The sequence below is a fragment of the Dasypus novemcinctus genome, chromosome 4 (genome assembly GCF_030445035.2).
Source record: "Dasypus novemcinctus isolate mDasNov1 chromosome 4, mDasNov1.1.hap2, whole genome shotgun sequence".
NCBI classification, from domain to species: Eukaryota; Metazoa; Chordata; class Mammalia; order Cingulata; family Dasypodidae; genus Dasypus; species Dasypus novemcinctus.
In genome coordinates, this window is record NC_080676.1 from 97,215,507 (window position 1) to 97,221,824 (window position 6,318).

At 38.7% G+C, this 6,318-nt stretch overlaps 1 long non-coding RNA gene across 1 annotated transcript in view; it reads right to left on the reverse strand.

The window, feature by feature from the left end:
- The window catches only part of LOC131278262 (uncharacterized), a 45,193-nt gene extending 41,456 nt beyond the window's left edge, over window positions 1-3,737 (reverse strand). Inside the window, exon 1 of the long non-coding RNA XR_009185577.2 lies at window positions 3,592-3,737. This is a non-coding gene — a long non-coding RNA (uncharacterized lncRNA). The remainder of the gene's footprint in view (window positions 1-3,591) is intronic.
- Between the last annotated feature and the right edge of the window lie 2,581 nt (window positions 3,738-6,318).

Here is a 6,318-nt window from a genome sequence, read left to right on the forward strand (position 1 = left end):
AGCTGAGTCGGGTAAGTCCAATAAATCGGAGTGTAGGAGTTGAAGTCTGCTGAGGTTCAGGGTGTGGCTATCATATTGTCAGTCCAGAGATTCAAATCCCCTAGATATATCTTAAACCCCAGCACCAACTACAATTCCAGTAAAGTAGCATGAAAGTCTTGTGAAAAGAGATCCCATCTGAGTCCAGTTCCATCATGCAGAAACACCAGCTCCAAAGAAGGGCCAACTGACATGGCAGTGAACCCCATCTGCCATGACCATAGAACCCGTGGGTCTCTTTATCCCTCAAAAGAACCAATACCTGGGGTTGTATCTACTTTATCTATCTCTGAGACTCTGCTCAGGTGTGCATAAGGGCAATCCTTCTGACAACCTCCAGACTCTTTTTTAGAGACTCATAGCCATATAAACTCATTTCTCCTTTCCATTTCCCCCTTACATTAGGTCAAACAACATTTTAAAGTCCTGTTATTATATGTAGACAGGGATATTCTGCTGGTCTGCGTTGAACCTTTAATCAAGGTCAGTTTCTAGTTGCATCATCAGCTGGTATTTGGTAGTGATCCCTTGGTGCCAGGGAGGCTCATCCCCGGGTGGCATGTCCCACGCTGGGGGGAATGCACTGCATCTACATGCTGAGTTTGGCTTCGAGACTGACCACATTTGAGTAACATGAAGGCTGTCCGGAGGAAACTCCTAGGCACAGTGCTGCTCTAGGCCTTGTTCTTATTTCAGGCGTATAGGCTTACAAGCATAGTCATTAGTATCAGGGGCTCACTGTTGGACCCTCATTCCTTCCTAGTTCTTACCGTTGTACCTGGGGGACTGCCGCTGCTCTCCTAGGGACCACGACAGAGCACCCCTGGCCAGGAACCCAGTACCCCCCCAGCTGTTGTTTTTAATTGTTTCCACTATGAGTATATCCAAACATTACCATGCACCCTGGACATATGCCCTGTATAACTCCCTGTCAACCATATATCGCCTGTCAATAACATCCCATACCAGTATTCCTCCGCTGCCATTTTTGAACCACCCTGTGATCCAAAACTTCCTGAAAAGCGAAGCCCAATATAATGTCAGGTTCCCTTACTAGTAAAATGGAATATAGTGATGAGTTTAAAGGTTAGATCTAGAATACATGTTGATTTGGAAAAATTCTACATCCTATCTTTTTCTTTTCTTTTTTCCTAATTATTGAGCTTCTCTTCACAAGAGCCTTAGATCGCAGTAATTCATATATACAATATACAGTCCTCCCACACATCCACCATAAAACCTTTTCCCTTCCACAGCGATAATCTTATAACTTATTCATATCATATTTACTTAAACCGATGTACAGACTCTGAGACAATAGCTTTCAAACAGGGTAACATCTGTGCTTACATTGTGGTCCATACTTTAGGATATAGTTTTCTAAATTTTTAGTTATCCTATGTTTTACATTATGGTTTACATTATTAGTCTGTCATACCCTATATGTTTTTGGTGTAATATTACATGTTTTATATCCATCCTTGTGTACTCTCGCAAGTATTAAACCCTTATCAGATATGTGGTTTCTAATATTTTCTCCCTTTGAATAGGTTGTCATTTTTGTTTCTTTATATGTTTTAAATACATATTTTATTGTTGGTTGGCTTGGTGTTAAGGCCCTTCTTTGAAGTTTGGTCCAATTTATTCTGGACCTTTAGAATAGCCTATGGGATTGAGGGGGTGGGGTAATCAATCAAAACAGTAAACAACTGGGATCCCTCCCCCAACATTAGCAAAGGGGTTGGATAGTTAATTGTTTAAAAAGCAAACTTGAAATCCAAACCAGCCCTGTTCTTGCTTTTTCTCCTGCTGCCTGGATCAGCATACAGGTAAACCTGGGCATCTGATTCTTGCCCTGAGGATGCAATTTTTAAAACTGTAGTTTTTATGCAGTTGTTTTACCTTCAGTAGAAATTCTCCTTTCCTTTGTTCCCTTCCCAGAAATTTTAATCTGTTCTGTTTTTCTGTGTGTGAAGAATTTTCTCCCCAACTCTTATGATCTTTTTAAATTCTCTCCATCACTCAGTGTCCCTTTTTCCTTTTCCTTTTCATTTCTGGGAACTTTCCTCTTTTATAGTAGTTCAGTTCTGCACCACCTATTTTTTTGTGTTATGCTTCTCTGCCTCCAGTCTCTTTCCCATTAAGTTATCCTGTCCTAGAGACACAGATGGGGTCATTGCAGAAAGTTGGGTCATTCATGACAGGTCCATTTTTCATTTAGGTGCTCCAGTGAACAGAGACTGGATTGAGTGTGTGCACCTCCTGCCAATAGTTCTGCCTGTGATCCACCCCTTTAGGGACCCTTTCGTAGGCAGCACTCCTCAGTGGCTTATGCTCCACCCTGGGTCTCTCTGGATTTTGGTCCCTGTGCCTGGATATGCATTGGGTTCTAACCCGCTGCTGTGACTGACTCTATAGTCTGCACCCATGGCAGGAGGCACCCAGGCCATGCTGCCTTTGTGCAACTACCATGCTGTGCAAGGACCAAGTGGAGAAGACGGCTCCAGACTCTTGAGACAAGAGGGAAATTTCCTCCCTAATCGTGGAGATTATTTTTCTTTTTCTTTGATTCAGAATCTGTGGAATTCTTTTCCAATATCTACCATCCTCCAGTGTTCTAATCAATGGGATTTGTTCTTTCATTTGTTGGTTCAAAGGGAAGATTTTTTTCCAGGGATGTAATGGGTTGCCATGTTAATGATGTCATTGCCCAGAAAATTTTATAAATTATTGTCTGAATGGTTCTTATCCCTGGTTACTTTGCCAAAACGTATGGACCCATTGTATGGCCCTAGTGTCACCATATAAATTATTCTTCACAGGTGTCCATGGTATGAATGACTCAAAATTGGATTACAATTTATAATCCCTGTGTTCTAGTGGTTTAAAATCAAATAATGTAGGAGGTGATTTTCTATATAACGAGATATAAGGAAATATACATACTATTTCAAAGAACTCTGTTCCTTAACCTCCACCCTCCTTGGACTACAATTCCTACTTAGTATTAGAAAATATCTAAGATTAGTGAATTAGCTTAGGTGATGAAAAGATGGAAAGGTCTACGTTTGTAGTCCTCCTACTTCCTGCCATATGACCGCTCTTTTTCTTTCACCAGAATATTCACCACAAATAATTCTAAAAAGCTTCATGCTCTCTAAGTCTTCTCTTGGTGCTATATCCTTTTCAGACTATATAAAACCGATGCCCAAAAGTTGGCGTCTTTATGAAAAGAGAAAGGAGAATTTCACAGACTAAAGAGAACTATTCTTGTTGAATCACTGATGATTCCACAACTCACTTTCATATTCTTTTTACACTACTCTCAAAATTTCAGCAATGTTTTTAGATTTTTGTTCATCTTCCCAGATCCTTATAATTTATTAATGGTATACAATCTCAGGCTTTTTCCTTAGGTGTCAATGTTTTTAGTTTTGGACTTTCAGTCAGGAGATACACCTAAAGAGATGTCAGTGCACTCCAATATAGGTGTGGAGGTTGTCAGCAAAGGCAGGACTTACACAGGCTCTGATGGAAAGATGTTTTACTCACATAGAGAAGAGAAAGAGCAAGGTCAGCTTCTGTTAGATCCATATAGCTGATGGGTCTCAAGCCATGGCTGTGGCAGGGAGGTATTCTATGCACAGCACCCGTCTCTTGCATTTGCGTACTGCTGCAGTGGAGGAAACTTGCTTCACCAGGGTGTGAACTGAATGTCATAAAATATGCCCACTAGAGTGAGACTTTCTCCAGTGAATGTTTACATAGCTCCTGAAAATAGGGAAAGGAATGTACTGGCAGTCCCCTTATCTACTAGGGGTTTGTTTGTGTCCTACCATACTGACATACCTGGTCCTGAGCACAGGATGTAATTGTGGGTCCCAGAAAAATGTGGCAGGCCATGCTAGAGCTGCCCCCTACCACATGGGGAAACCCTATATAATTTTTTTAATTAAGAAAAAACTTGTATTTTTATTTTTTCAACCTGCAGAACCTAAAACAATGTTTTTATATTAGCACAGATATTAACAAAGGAAAATGTCACAGTACAGAAACTTGTACTCAAATTATCATGCCTTGTGCTAGATTGTTTGTGTAAATTAAGGCATATAAAGCACATACCCTGGGACAGGAACTTTTTCTTCTCATGCTCTGCATGGCCTAAAAGAACATGTTATTATTTAATAAATAATATTACTACTGGGCATAATATTACTGTGTGGTTGGAGATGTCAAAGCCTATTTGCCTTTATTTGCATCTTTTAAAAAGTTATTACTAGAAATTTGACTTTTCCATTCAATCTTGCTCTGATATTCTGGGACTAGATAGGTCTAAGTTCTGGATTTCCTCTCTTGAAAGGGAATATTTAGGAGATGAATACAGAATTTGGAATTTCTATTTCAGAAGACCACATTTTATAAACAGATGATTAGTATTGGATTTAGGAAAAAGGAATGGCAGATGATGAAGGTAAAAAGCAAAGTTCAAATCCAAATCTCTACAGTAACAGAAATAAAGGAAGAATTACAATAGCAAAATATTTTTGGATTATCTGTTTTGTCTGTTTCAAGGGTTCTCCTGAGTGAACATTCTTCTTTAAGAAAATGAATTTTAACTTCAGAATCTCAAGACACTATCACAATAAAACATTTAGGAAGAACACAATAATATGTACCTTAGCAAGATCTTTTCTCAATTGGAATTTAGCCTTTCAATTTTTATCATTTTTATGAGAACATCTTTGTTGTAAATTCACCAAAAACAGTTGATTCATCTTGACTGAGAGCTTTTCTCATCCTCCATGGGGTGGATAAATCATGCAAATTCCCCTGAGTAACTGAAGCAGTAAGACAGTGGTCTAGGACTTCATTCTACAAGTATTTAGAAGCAAATTTTATGATTTAAACATTTCTTTTGTGATCCAGTTTCAGAGGTAAGAGCAAGGCATGTTAGAGACAAGGTTATGTTGGTAGTGAGTGTACAAATTGTATTGAGCTGCCCAAGGCATAGATTTTTAACATGTAAAGAATTTTCCCTGATATTTAGCACCAAAGAAGACCATGAATCAACCTAATGATGTGAAAATTCAAAATTTGCCAGTTGCACCTTGATGCTTGATAATGCTTGGTCCAGCCTCTGCTTATCCACGCCATATCACCAAGTATGTACATCATATGTTACAGATGGACTCAAAATGTCTGGATAATATTAAAATCTGTGCTTTCTCATTGAGGGTAAAATAAAAAAGAAAGTGGCACAAGCTAATAGCTGGTTTCTTTAATTTGAAAGAATGCATGTGTGTGTATGTGTGCAATCCATCTGTTTTTGATTTTTAACAATTATATATTTTATGACAAACTTTTCATCAGTCTTTTCATAGATTACTTGTAATGATGATTGCAATAATTCTTCTCATCTTCGTACACACACCTCTTTGCCGTATGACTTAGCCAATTCTTTCATTCGAGATGGAGTCTTTTTCCTTACCTTTTCATTCTGGGCTGGCATGTGACAAGCTTTGACCAATTGAATGTAACAAAAGTGACACCGTGTAACTTCTGAGTCTGGGCACAATTCCATGATCATGTAAAGAAGTCCTTTTTAGCATCCTGTGGGATGACAGACCACCTCTAGCAGAGACAACCCGTAGGCGTTAAGGCTTTCAAGACCAACCAAATGAGACAGATGATTGAGGTTATTTTATATCATCCTGCCCTAGACAGACCGCTTCAGCCAGTTGGGTGGCCCCAGACAAAACCAGGAGAATTGCCCAAATGAACACCTGGCCCAAAATGCAGAATTGCAACAAATGAAATGGTAGTGTTTTAAGCTACTCTGTTGTATGATGATTTGGTATGCAGCAATAAATGATTGACACACATACCTAGCACTTAATGTATTGAATTTTGTTCATGTGGTCCCTCAGGCATCAGTCTTACCTTGGTTTTTACTGCAGATTTTTACCATGCTAATGCATTAAATAGCAATGAATACTTTCTACATGTTGTGTGTGATTCATACTTCTTATTCTCTCAGGAAATAGCCAGAAGAGTTTTAAACATAGTAATATGATACAGGGCACTTTCAGAAGAATCTGTAGAATAATGTTTTACTCTGTACAAATATATGAACGTAATTGTCAAAGACAACATTAGAAAATCATGGAAAGAAGCCAAAGAATATCAGAGAAGGAATCCATGAGCATGATGAAAGAAAATATTGGTGTACTAATACAATTCTGAGTGATAAACAAGGTTAAGGAGAGCAAGAACATGTGG